A 14,814-nucleotide genomic window follows, 5' to 3' on the forward strand; every position below is an offset into this window, starting at 1 on the left:
TATTTTATTGAACTTCATTGTATGTTCACATTCAAAAATGAAAGTGGATATCCTCATTAGCCTTTTCCAAAGAAATACTGTACTTATTAGTAATGTGAGAAAAAACTGCTGCAGTTGCAGGATATTTCTTATCCAATGAAGGGAAGTTTTGGGCTCAGTCTACTTATAGAATGAGGGTGATAATGCTAGGATAACATGAAAATGAAACAATATGCTTCCTGGGTGTAGTCCTCAGATTTGATACTGGCATTGGCGTAGGTGCTCAGTGATACTAGGAGAAACAGAGATGATGCTGATACCATTCACAGACACCAATAAGCATACCACCGAGTGTCTTACAATTCCAATTCTTAACCCTGACTCACACACATGTTGTTCATGCCTTTTGGGAAACATATCTTGTTTACAGTAAAAAATTTGATTATTACATAAAATGAAGTGATTAAAACAACACTAAACAAAGCCTGGAAAACAAATTCAGCCCAAATACTGTCAGGTTTTTCCATTGTCAAAGTGATACTATTCTCCTCATGAACACTCTCTCATGGCAACTGGGAAAATCCCTGGATAGAGAAGGGTTTTGCAGACACAGATCTGCAAGGTATAGGAGGAGTTATTAATGCACATAATACTGCACAATCAATCAGAGACTTGTATTCATAATTCAAAGAATCCTCTGTAACAACACTTAGAGGTGCTAGAGAAGACCAAAGCAAGCAGAAAGGGCAGGTTGACAAGGAACTTCTAAATTTTAATGAGCCTGAGAATGTTTGCTTGCAATACACAGAAAAATTTGAAACAAGCAAAGCAACCTAAGATTTCATATTTCTTCCAAAAAAATTAATTATTTATGTTCTTTTGTAATAATATATTGCAAACCAAATGTTTAAATATAAATTTTATTTTGTTCTGAAAGAATTCCTGTTAATCTCAGATGGGACCTTCCCTGATTTGTGCATCACTAGAGCCCAGAATTTGTGAATTCACAAGGTGTATGTTTCAACATTTTTTTGTGAATGTAATGGAGAAAGTACATATATTTTTGTATATCAACATACTGAATGTCTTCGTGAAATATATTACTTTAAAGTCCACCTTCATATTTTGCCTAAAGTCCTTGTAATTACTTTGTAAAGTTAGGGAGCTTATTAATAATTTAGTTGTAATACTATTATAGTTATCTGTAAAAGATAACTACAAAAATGTTTTTTCATAAATTTCTTCTTGGTTCTTACTCACAATAGGATTTCCTAAACATTCTCAGTTTCTATTGTCTCTAAAAGGACATTTTCCTTAATCTGTATACAGATGCAAGAGGGGTCCCAGTTAGTGTTGTCAGATGATTAATATGCTGTTGATCATTTTCAGTTCCCCCCACCCCCTTTTAAAATTTAAGAGGGCTACATATGCTTAACATGAATATTAGATTTGGCTCTGCCTTTGTGTTGTAAAATACAAGATCTGTAAGGGAACTGATCCTGAACTCTCTCTCTCTCTCTCTCTCTCTCTTTGTGTGTGTGTGTGTGTGGGGGGGGGGGGGGTAGACACTTGGAGTATGAACAGTGGAATAATGATTCTTCTGAAGGAAGTGTCCTGGAAAGTAAAGAGTTAACATTTCATGTGTGTGCAGTTTTTAGCGTTGAAGAGGCCATTCCATATTAACAGCACCAGAGTGTACAAGGTGCAGTCCAGTATAGGCAGAAGCAAGTGCCAGCATCAACAGTTCAGTCACTTATTAAAACAATAAAAACACATATACTTTGTAAACATGCAAGTTTGTCAAGTCAGAGGTAGGGGCAGTGAAATAGGAGATATCTATGACCTTCAGGAAGAGCAAGTTGTTAAATCACCATTTAATGTGTAATTGTTTTGAAGACTGCCAATGTGTTAAGCCTGTTGAGGAAACACACCATTTTGCAAGGAGTCAATGGATAGTAATCTTGAACAAAAAGTAATCCTGGTTTCACTGAATTTGTTTTACAGATGAAGACAATAAACAAAATGAACTGCAGAACTAATGTAACACAGGTAAAGCTATAACACAATCAACATACTAAACATGTTTCTGCAATCACTGTCCAGTAGTGGTAATTCGTCATTACTATAGAAACTGGTCAGTGATGGTTAGATGAGAGTAATTTATTCCAGTAGTTCCTTCCCTTTTTCCCAACGACAGAGTGGCATGCAGGATGACATAAAAAGTTTATGCATTATGTTAACTTTTTGGTCATATCCACCAGGACCCAGCCAAGAGCGCTAATTCGCTGCTTCCTGGACTCGGGTAGACGTGCTGGTCCCAGATCGAATCCGCCCAATGGATTAACGACGAGGGCTGGTATGCCAGCCACCATGGATGTGGTTTTAGGCAGTTTTACACATCCCGTTAGGTGAATACTGGGCTGGTCCCCACGTTCCGCCTCAGTTACAATACTCGCAGACATTTGAAAATGTTTCCATGGCTTACACTAGATGCAGATAGCTGGGGTACACAAATTCCGTCCCGGGGAGTTCGGGGTGGCAACAGGAAGGGCATCCGACCACCCTCTGCAGCTAACGTTGCCAAATCTATTGTAATAAGGCCAACCCTGCGTTGAAGCAGGACAAAGGCCCCAAGGAAATTATGTTGTTGATTAACTTTTTATCGTAGTTGCATGGCATTCTATTGCAGGTATTTTTATTCTACAGAACATTTTTACAAACATTGCTGACTGCAGGTCAAGTATGACATTAGTTCAGAAACTGAACTCTTTTCAGGACTCCTGTTTGGTGTATGACACTAAACTCGTATGCATCAAAGGATATTGATCTAAGTTAGCATTAACATGCTTGACAACACTTCTAAAATCAGCTGTCAACATGATTAACACATTTTGACTGCAGATATTAATCATACATAATAAAAGACACAGTATTTATTATCAAAGATGTAATGCTATAAAGGGAAGAAAGTAAGCAGAAAAGGAGTGATCTTCAGACTTCTCCCTGGCTGAAAAAGATTTGTTGCAGGAAATTGCATTGGGTTAGCATAAAGATGCAATAAAAGGCAAAAAACTGATAAAGTTGAGAGATGTTGAAAGCAGTTGCTGTCGACTCCCAAGGCACAGAATGTAGGAACAGAATGTGACTGAAAAAGTGATTTGTCAAAATTAAGGAAAGGACTTAGAAAGCATTCACAGATGACAGGATTTAACTCAAAGACGCACTTTACAAGTATTATATTTCATCTCTGTGTAATTACGTGTACTGTGTAAACTGGAGCAGAAACATTGTAAAAACTTTTCAAGGTTGAAATGCATAAAACTGGAAGTAGTATTTTTGTGAGGCCTACTGTCACAGAAGATGGGCAGAAGCTAACTGCAATCCATTAGCCCCAGTTTATTCTTGTTCACAATCCCTATGATGGCAACAGAGATTTTCATCCCAAAGTTTTAATATCCTTATTCCTCTTAATTTCCAATACACGTTTAAACAACACTAAAGGTTGTACTTCCTTCACATCAGTAAATGAGTAGATGGTTGTAACTTCGAATGAAAATATTGTTCTCCTCATTGATGACAGTGACGCTAAAGGAGAGGGTGTTTATGTTGAGTTGGTAATAATGATAGTGTAAGTTAATTGTGACAGCAGTAAATCACATATTTTGAACTAAAAATAACCCTAGCTTACAGGTGGATGTGGATCACACAAATCAGGATTCTGTTATAGAACCTACAAAGTTATGAATGTGTCTCAAAAAACAAAAAGAACAGTAAATTTTCTTGATGTGAAATAACAATTTTACGAAAGAAGATTACAATGTATCAAGTGCAAACATAAAATAAAAGAATAGTACTGACTCATGGATATTATCCTTGAGTTGCTGTAATGTGTGCAGATTTGTTGTATACACTTTATCCTTTGGAGCTCCCCGCAAATAGAAATCACACATGGTTAAATAGGGACTTTGAGTGGGCTAGATATTGTTGTGAATAACTCTGTCATGGAACACATTGTGAATTGTATGCAAAGAAATATTCACTGTATGACCCATTGCTGAAGCCTACTGAAAACACATGGAAGCTTCATTCTCTTTCCTCCAGTTAATTAAAAAACAGTTGCAAAATGTTTTGCATGTATCTTTCACTGTTAACTGTGTCACTGAAAAATTTGGGATTGTTATTCTGTCACCACTAACTGCTCACCACCCTCCTATATTCTGATCATGAAGGGGTTCCTCATGAAGAAAAATAAGCCTATTGGTGCTCCAGTGTTGACAGTTTGGGGAATTAACATACCTCTGCAAATGAAACCAAGCCTCATCTGAAAGCAGCATGGGGTAAGGATCCATTTCACCGTCATGCACTGTTTTCAAAACCAATTTGCAAAACCTGACCCTGTGCACAGGATCAGCAGCTTTAAGTTCTTGCACTACTGTTATTTTATAGGACATTAGCCCAAGTAATGTAGCAGCTCTTTGTACAGAGGTGCAAGAAATTTGTTTGCTGTGAAAGACATCTAAGAGACTTTAGAGGAATTTTCCATTTGGTATGCAGCATCATCAAGATCAACTTCTGTGAGCACTGTACATTGTCATTTATGCTCCCTGTCATGAACACTCCCCATCTCATGAAATTTATTCACTAATTTGCGAATTGCACCAAAACTCAGAATTTAAGCACCTGGAAACTTGTGTTCAAAAAATCTCTGGACAATACAAGCAGACTGTGTGCACACACATGAATTGTAAATGAACACTAATTGTGGAATGGAATAATTCAGCCTTGCCCCACTGTTTGAGTGACACTGCCTGATTAGGTGCATAGTGCATCATTTACAGGGAGATGGGCATCCCATTCAATCAGCCTGCATGGCTCTGGTGGCTGGCAAACACAACCCTGCGCATGTGGTCATCATATAAATGGAACAACCTGTATTTAAAAATTTAATGTGGATTGTGTAGTTACTGCTAGTCTAGACTGGAGAACATTTTTGTAAGAGATGTTCAATCAGTTTTGGCTGCTGGCAAACTCCACTTGCTTAACTTTACTACAAATATTTCAAATTTCCCTTTCTTACAGTGCCACTAAAGTATGTATAAAATACCTTAAACTGATCACATTAATTACAAGTCGTCTTCAAGAATTGTCATAAGAACAGTTATTATCTGCACTCATCACTTACATAGTCAATAATTTCTTAACCTAATCTTACACACCTAAAGAAATATTGTGAGCTTCAGCAGCGTGAGGATGGCATATTTACGTGATTACTTGTCTGTTTTGGGTTAATAATTATTATTTACTTCTTTTAAACTCATATTTGCTCAAAACAAAACCATTATTTTGTAATGTCACTAAGTTGTGAACTAACGATTGCAGTTGAACTTGACATGATTACGAAATTTTGCCAGTCAAAGATGATCTTCTTCATGGTGTTATTATTAATTAATTTATCCATCAGTAGACAATATAAATTGTGTGTGTGTCGTCAACACAAGAATATGTACAGTACAGATACATAGATATGTAAACGTACACAATTTCAACACATAAATAGATGCATACTTTATTTGCCTTACTGTGTTACATGTTTGTACATAATATTTCTTTTAGACTAATTTTAAAATGCCTCTTAATTGTAGTAATTAATCATAAGTATAATTGTCAGCAAAATTTATACATCAATTTAGCTATCCCTTTATGGTATAAAAACACATCCGTGACAGATAATTTTTTAGGGTATTCCTAAAGGCATGTATTTCACTTTTGTCTTTGGACTCTTGTGGAAGTTTGTTGTATAGTTTAGGTCCAGTGTTTATACGACACATATGTTTGAGTTCAGTTTGATCTGAGGTCATTTTCTGTGTTGTTCTAGAATCAACAGCTTTATACAATTGTCCCTAAAAGAACCAGGTTTGTGTTGATATTTTGGGTAACCAAGTTCACGCTACAGTGAAATTTCCTCCATCTCTCACACACACACAAACACACACACACACACACACACACACACACACACACACACACACACACTCAAAAAGTGCTACATTTCAAGACAATGAGGCTATTATTTTGACTAATATCTCTGATCATGCATAGTTTGATAATGATATGAGTGCTTTTCGCCTTCCATGGCAAAGATAGTCACCAAAAGTAAATAATTTGTGCACATGTAGTTACTTGCATACAGATTAAAGCTGTGTGCCAGATCAATATTTGAATGCTGACTCTTCCTTTTTGAGCTTTTGTTTGGCACATAGCTTTAATCTACTAGGATGTTTTATAAAAGTACTCACTCAGCTACAGAATGAAATATTCATTCCGCGTATATAATATGTAGTTCGCTTTAGAGCGGAGAATTTGGTGTAAATTTAATCTTTCATTCCAGAAAATTGTACAGAATTCATCTGGAAGCAATTCAAAAAACACTGTAGTGGTTGAAATTGATACAATATATGTTATAAAATGGCACATGAGTGTGGCATTTGTGTATTAAATCAAGGGAATCACTATATCTTGAATGTCACTCGAGTATGGCACATGCATATTAGTAAAAACGAATTGCTGTAGCTTATGTCAGACTTGAGTTCGGCAATTGCAAATTGTATCAAAGGATTAGGAAGGCCAGCAACAAGAATGTAAGGAGATTAGTTATAAGAATTTATTTTAAGAAACAGAAATGCCTTTGGACCGTGGTTATTCAAATACAATTTACCAGTTACTTTTACTCAGGAAAAAGGAAATGATAATTTGCCCATTATCAATTACAGTGTTCTCAGGGCCATTACTTGGGTGTTTAAATCATGGTGGCTATCAGACAAACAGAACTGGCAGACAGACTTAGAGGTGTAGTGCGTTTTACCAGCACAGAGCAAGGTGCACTGCAGACGGCTAGTGGCACCTCGGTAGCAGCATGTAGTCGGGTGAGGCATGTCTCACGGTGGCCAGAGCCAGGTGTCACACATTGGTGGCATGGCAAAAGGTGCTCACCAACCAAGTATCGTCTCTTGCCCCTCAGCAGGAGGTCTCCCCTTTTCATCTGGACAACAAATGTCTTCATTCCTGGTACAATCAAAAGTGTCCACCAGGATGATATTTCCTCACATGCTCCAGAACTTTTTCCCTGGGTGTGACCACATACATGATTCTCTAGCTTATATTCTTCTTCCAGCCATGTTAAATGTTCTGTGATGTATACAATGGACACAGCCGGATGATCACATGCCGATCTTATTGTGGCAGGAATTCCTTCACTGGACAAGCTCCATATTGCCAATTAAGAATAGATATCTTGTGTTCTGTCCATTTGTCACTCCCTCCTCCTCCTTTGCTACTGTTCCCGCACACCCACCCACTCAAAAAGTGCTACATGCACATGCAAACTCTAAAAGGCACTTACAGCGACCATTCTCTCCCTTAACAGATTGTGTTTCATTCATTTCACATTGGTGGCTCACTTCTGGTAGAGGCCTCCTGTTGTCCTGGGGAGAGATTGGGGGGGGGGGGGGGGGTGCCTCTATTTGGTTAGTGACTGCCTGCCTACCACAGAAGGACAGTGACCAGGCCTCTATTGTCAGGTCCATTACAGCACCCTGTAATGAATCACAGTTGCATAGTAGACTGACGGAGGTACAAAAACACGTTACTCATGTTTGTCCAGTGTGTATAACTAAATTAGCAGATTAATTTCTGTTGTTCTGAAGCGCGGTAAGTCATATGCCTTTTCCATTATTAATTAAAAATACATTATTAGTATTGGTATTGCATTGTTTAACTGAGAAATGCAAATAGCATTAAGCAGCTTATTACTTCCTTCTTCTTGGAATATTTTCATCTTTTTGCTGCATTTCTGGTGTGTTCTTCTCTGCAAGTTTTATTAGATATACAGGGTGGCGCACGAAATGTGTTACCAGTTGTTTCTTTCACAATTTACGACGCACATTAGATATCCCGCTGGGATCTCTACAGCAGTACCAGCAGAGCTTGGAAAAAAAATGAGTTACGAAATGACATGTAATTCACGATATTGCCGCTAGGAGACTAGTAAGCAGCAATGGCTGACAATGGAAGACTGACGACACAGCAATGATCAGCAGTTGTGTTACTTTTTCATGAAATGAAAAGCCTTGTTGTGACTCAGAGGTGTTTTCGACAACAGTTTAACACACGATGGGTCCCTTGCAAGAAGACCATCCACAGGTTGTATGATAAATTTATACAGGAAGGAACTGTATTGGAAGCGAAGCGACCTCGGCCTAAGCCTGTTGGTTCGCCAGAGAATATTGAAGCGGTACGAGTTGCTGTACAGAGAAGTCCCGGGAAATCGTGTAGAAAGGCAGCAGTGCAACTGGGAATATCCAGACGCTCTGTTCAACGCATTCTTAAAAGTGACCTCCATCTGTACCCATACAAGATGAACTGTGCACAGAAGCTCACTGAAGAACACAAGCAGCAGAGACTACTGTTTGCTAAGTGGGGGGAGGATAGGGAGGAAACTCTCAACAACGTTTGGTTTTCAGATGAGGCGCATTTTCATTTAGGCGGTGTGGTTAACAAACAAAATGTACACTTCTGGGCCACTGAAAACCCACAAGTGCTTCATGAACGATAACATTATGCTCCGAGGATTACAGCGTGGGCAGCAATTTCCAGTCACGGACTTATTGGCCTCTTTTTCTTTGAAGAAACTGTGAACAGCAAGCATTATTTGAGCAAGCTTCGCAATAGCTTCATTCCACAGCTTCTTGCTACTGCCTTGCCCTTCAACACGCAGTGGGTCATGCAAGATGGAGCAAGGCCACATACTGCAAACACTGTGTTGGAGTTTTTACACGAGTATTTCGACATGCGGATCATTTCACTCAGGTTTCCAGGTTGCTTCAATGACGGACAAAATTGCCCCCCCCCCCCCCGCCCCCCCCCTCCCCCCCCAATTAGTCCAGACCCAGACCGCAATCCATGTGACTTATTTCTTTGGGGGTACCTAAAGGAAAAAGTTTTCCCAAAACGTCCACGTGATTAAATGGAGCTCAGAAGACTTATTCTTCAAGTTTGCAGTGAAATTACGGAAGACATGTGCCATAGGGTAATCACTAACTTCAGTGTTAGTGAAACGAAATGAAATGGTGGACATATTGAGCATGTGCTGAGTTAGAACAAATCTCCATGTACGGCTCTTCATTGTAGTATATGTTCCTTTCAGATTGTATTGACAATAAGGTTTATATTCAAAAACAAAATGGTAACACATTTCATGCGCCACACTGTAACTGACCATTTTTTCATAAATTGATTGTTGTCAGTTAAAATTCTAAATTAAGTTCTGCCCTTTAAAACATCCTTTGTCATGCTCATTTCCTTGTAGACACCTTCACTTTCAAGTAGCCAATTGTTCTTTACTGCCATTGAGAGAGGGATGTTGCAAGTTCTGTTGGTCATTCGAAAACTGTTCATTCTGTTAATTCGAACACGAAAGTTTGAACACCTTTTCCTGAATGTGTCAAAGATTTTATTTCTGTATCAGTATAATTTGTCAAATTTCTTGCCATTAATGTTGTCATTGTGCAAATGGATGAAAATGTTCATTAAGAGTTGTCTCCCTTTTTGGCCGTGTCTTCATTTAGCAATCTGATTCCAGTAATCTAAGTTTCCAATTCATATAATGCTTCTGCCTTAGAGTGTGGCAGTGTCTAGATTTCACATTTTGTGTATTGATTTATTGCTGCATCTATTCAAAGAGATTCTGTGGGCTCTTTTAAGCTTGAATGTTCTCTCCTTATTAGTTTATTGACTTAATTATGAAGGTTGACATATTTCTCCAGAATATTTGAATTTATGTACTTGAATTATCCTCTCAGATTAAGCTATTAATTGTTGGTCCACATATTAGGTGTTTAATCGTTAGATTTGAGTCCAGTTGTGGCTGCAGTTTGATGGAGGTCCTCAAGAGGGTTGATCATTTCATGTATTTTGTTAGAAAAGTTAGCGAAATCATTTGTAAAAGTGAAACAAAACAGTGGCTACACCATTTACTTCTTTTTACAATTGGTACTGCTAGTATTATTATTATTTCTTTCTTTTCTCAGACGTTATGTCTGGTCAAAAATGGAAAGTGACGCAGACCTTGATCAAGCATGACTTCCTTTTAACTGTACAGTATATGTTTTATTGCATTTAGGAATTTTCGGGTAATTGAACATGTATAAATAATTACGGATTTCTGTAGTTGTATATATAAGTTTGGATGTAGCTGTATTGCATTGATGTACTGGTGGATATTGTGTGGTATGACTCCTGTAGTTGATAGTATAATTGGTATAATGTCAACTTTATCCTGATGCCACATGTCCTTGACTTCCTCAGCCAGTTGGATGTATTTTTCAATTTTTTTCTCCTGTTTTCTTTTGTATATTTGTTATATTGGGTATGGATATTTTGATTAGTTGTGTTAATTTCTTCTTTTTATTGGTGAGTATGATGTCAGGTTTGTTATGTGGTGTTGTTTTATCTGTTATAGTGGTTCTGTTCCAGTATAATTTGTATTCATCATTCTCCAGTACATTTTGTGGTGCATACTTGTATGTGGGAACGTGTTGTTTTATAAGTTTATGTTGTAAGGCAAGCTGTTGATGTATTATTTTTGCTACATTGTCATGTCTTCTGGGGTATTCTGTATTTGCTAGTATTGTACACCCGCTTGTGATGTGATCTACTGTTTCTAGTTTGCAAAGTCTGCATTTATCTGTTGTGGTATTGGGATCTTTAATAATATGCTTGCTGTAATATCTGGTGTTTATTGTTTGATCCTGTATTGCAATCATGAATCCTTCTGTCTCACTGTATATATTGCCTTTTCTTAGCCATGTGTTGGATGCGTCTTGATCGATGTGTGGCTGTGTTAGATGATACGGGTGCTTGCCATGTATAGTGTTTTCTTTTTCCAATTTACTTTCTTCGTATCTGTTGATGTTATGTGATCTAAAGGGTTGTAGAAGTGGTTATGAAATTGCAGTGGTGTAGCTGATGTATTTATATGAGTGATTGCTTTGTGTATTTTGCTAGTTTCTGCTCGTTCTAGAAAAAAATTTCTTAAATTGTCTACCTGTCCATAATGTAGTTTTTTTATGTCGATAAATCCCCTTCCTCCTTCCTTTCTGCTTAATGTGAATCTTTCAGTTGCTGAATGTATGTGACGTATTCTATATTTGTGGCATTGTGATCGTGTAAGTGTATTGAGTGCTTCTAGGTCTGTGTTACTCCATTTCACTACTCCAAATGAGTAGGTCAATATTGGTATAGCATAAGTGTTTATAGCTTTTGTCTTGTTTCTTGCTGTCAATTCTGTTTTCAGTATTTTTGTTAGTCTTTGTCTATATTTTTCTTTTAGTCCTTCTTTAATATTTGTATTATCTATTCCTATTTTTTGTCTGTATCCTAGATATTTATAGGCATCTGTTTTTTCCATCGCTTCTATGCAGTCGCTGTGGTTATCCAATATGTAATCTTCCTGTTTAGTGTGTTTTCCCTTGACTATGCTATTTTTCTTACATTTTTCCGTACCAAAAGCCATATTTATATCATTGCTGAATACTTCTGTTATCTTTAGTAATTGGTTGAGTTGTTGATTTGTTGCTGCCAGTAGTTTTAGATCATCCATGTATAGCAAATGTGTGATTTTGTGTGGGTATGTTCCAGTAATATTGTATCCATAATTTGTATTATTTAGCATGTTGGTTAGTGGGTTCAGAGCAAGGCAGAACCAGAAAGGACTTAATGAGCCTCCTTGGTATATTCCACGCTTAATCTGTATTGGCTGTGATGTGATATTATTTGAATTTGTTTGGATATTAAGTGTGGTTTTCCAATTTTTCATTACTATGTTTCGGAACGGTATCAATTTAGTATCTACTTTGTATATTTCCAATATTTGTAGTAACCATGAGTGGGGTACGCTATCAAAAGCTTTTTGGTAATCAATGTATGCGTAGTGTAGCGACCTTTGTTTAGTTTTAGCTTGATATGTCACCTCTGCATCTATTATCAGTTGCTCTTTACATCCTCGTGCTCCTTTGCAACAGCCTTTTTGTTCTTCATTTATAATTTTGTTCTGTGTTGTATGTGTCATTAATTTCTGTGTAATGACTGAAGTTAATATTTTGTATATTGTTGGTAGGCATGTTATGGGGCGATATGTAGCTGGGTTTGTGGTGTCTGCTTCATCTTTAGGTTTCAGATAAGTTATTCCATGTGTAAGTGTATCAGGGAATGTGTATGGGTCTGCAATGTAACTGTTAAATAATTTAGTTAGATGTGAATGTGTTGAGGTGAACTTCTTTAGCCAGAAATTTGCTATTTTATCTTTTCCAGGGTCTTTCCAATTGTGAGTAGAATTAATTGCTTGGGTGACTTCATGTTGCAAAATTATCACTTCAGGCATTTGTGGTATCATCTTGTATGTATCTGTTTCTGCTTGTATCCACCGTGCATGCCTGTTATGTTGTACCGGGTTTGACCATATGTTGCTACAGAAGTGTTCCATGTCTGTTATGTTTGGTGGATTGTCTATTTTAATGTGTGTGTTATCTATTGTCTGGTAAAATTTCTTTTGGTTTGTGTTGAATGTTTGGTTTTGTTTCCTTCTATTTTCACTTTTTTTGTATCTTCTAAGTCGTTTGGCCAATGCTTGTAATTTCTGCTTCTTTTCATCTAATTGCTCTATCGCTTCTTGTTGTGAGATTTTACCTAACCTTTTTCGTTTTTTTTTTTTCTGACATTTCATTTCTTATAAATTCTGTTAGCTGTCCAATGTTTTTTCTCAGTTTTTCTATTTTGATCTGTAGCCTGTGTTGCCATGCTGGTTTTGTGAGTTTCTTCTGTATGTTGGTTGGTTCTGATCTCTGCCTAGTGTGTATATTAAGCGTAGTGAGTGCTCCTATATAAACCAGTAGTTGTAACTCTTCCATAGTTGTGTTTTCATTTATTTTGTTGTGTATGATTGTGTTGATAGTTTTTATTGTTGTTTCGACTTGTGGGTTATTTGGCGGTCTATGCAAGAATGGTCTAATGTCTGTATTTGTGTCTTTGTATTCTATATATGTCAGCTGAAATTTTTCTTCTATATCTAACGTGTGTGTTACTTCGAGTTCTATTTGTTTTTGTTCTGATGGCTGTCTTAAGATTTCGTTTTCCTCTGATTGTTTAATTGATGCGTATTGTTCTTTGTTTGTTTGCTCTGGGATGTTTGGGTCCATTACTGTATTTTCTTCTTCTTCTGATTGCACATTATTTTGTTCCAGTATTTGTTGTACTTGTTGTTTGATGTTTTCTAATTCTGACTGGGGTATCCTGTTATTTTTGAATATTACACGGATCTGATCAGCTAGTCGTTGTTCTGTTCAAAAATTTTAATTCTGGGTATCTGATAATAAATGTTGTGTATACTTGTGATCTGTATCCAGTTGTGTTGGTTCCTAGGTTTGTTGCTTGGTAATAACAGAGCATGAGGTGTCGATTAACTTCATCTGACCATCTCATCCTCTGTCTTTGTTTTCCTTCTAGGGTGGTTGCAGGAAGCATATCCCGCAAAACACCTCTATTTGGATTTAAATCATTTTCCAGTTGGCTAGCAGTGTCGTTACCATTGTGGGCGGGCATAGGGTTCAAGCGTCGTCCCCGCCCATGACGGCGCTTGTCCGAGACTTCTTTAGTTCTGTCCTGACAGAAGTAATCACACTAAAAGGGGGGTTAGCCCTATTAGTGGTTTGTTCTTTTCGTCGTCTTTTATGACTGGCAGAACATACCAGAGGCCTATTCTTTTCACGGGCCTCCACGGAGTTTATTATTATTATTATTATTATTATTATTATTATTATTATTATTATTGATAGTAATATTATTACTATGTTAACAGATTTCCCACCATTCCTTGCAGTGACAAGATTTTGTTTTATTTTAAGTATGAAACTGTTATTGATTGATGTTTATACAGTCACATTATAAGCTGACTTTCGGATTGCACTGCCTCCTAAGGCAGAAATTGAGTGTAATCATTGTTGATAGTGAGCAGAATGAATCAAAAAAGTTTCCATTGTACACATATTACTACAGAAATGTGATGTTAATGTTCTGTGTTGAACAAAAGTAACCTTTGATTGTAGAACTGTTAGTGAGACCTCTATGTTCAAAGCAAAAATCCAAAAATAACAAAAACTTGGACACATTTAGCACCCAATGCAGCTGGCAAAGCTGTATCCTTCCCAAATAATTTTCTGGAACAAAACCAAACAGGATTTGCTGAAATTACATGGTGGATATATCATTTATTGTTTATATTCAATATGTTCTCAAAAATTGCAATTCATAAGCCAATTAGTCTCCTTGTATCAAAAAGAATAGTCACTGCATACCATTTGGAGGTTTATAATCATGCCACTTAGATAAATCCTGCTGCTTAGCTGTCTAGATGACTCTGTGGTAGAGGTGGTGGTGGTTTATGAAATTGAAGAGATAGGATTATTATGGTCTCACGGAAAGTAAAAATCATTAAAAGTTATGTCATTAATTTACAAAAATGAACTATATACATGTTATGTGGGAATCAGTGAGCTGATATGCCTTGGCAGACTTGCACAGATCATTTACTGTTTCTCACATACGCTAGTGATGTCTGAGTTGTATGGTTAAAATAGCATCAGACCTTATTTTATCAACATATATTAACTTCTTGTGTAGAATGTTGATTTTTGCTAGTATAGAATGTGTTTTGGATGTGGTAATAATTGCCTTATAATGATTTGTGTTCATTAGTATCTGTCTTTGTAGCCTTAGACTTCAAAC

General features: G+C 37.0%; 1 protein-coding gene across 4 annotated transcripts in view; it reads left to right on the forward strand.

The window, feature by feature from the left end:
• LOC126470175 (ephrin type-B receptor 1-B) overlaps positions 1 to 14,814 on the forward strand; it is a 360,567-nt gene that overhangs the window by 337,415 nt on the left and 8,338 nt on the right. The gene's annotated exons all lie outside the window — the stretch shown is intronic.

The sequence above is a fragment of the Schistocerca serialis genome, chromosome 3, assembly GCF_023864345.2.
Source record: "Schistocerca serialis cubense isolate TAMUIC-IGC-003099 chromosome 3, iqSchSeri2.2, whole genome shotgun sequence".
Lineage (NCBI taxonomy): Eukaryota > Metazoa > Arthropoda > Insecta > Orthoptera > Acrididae > Schistocerca > Schistocerca serialis.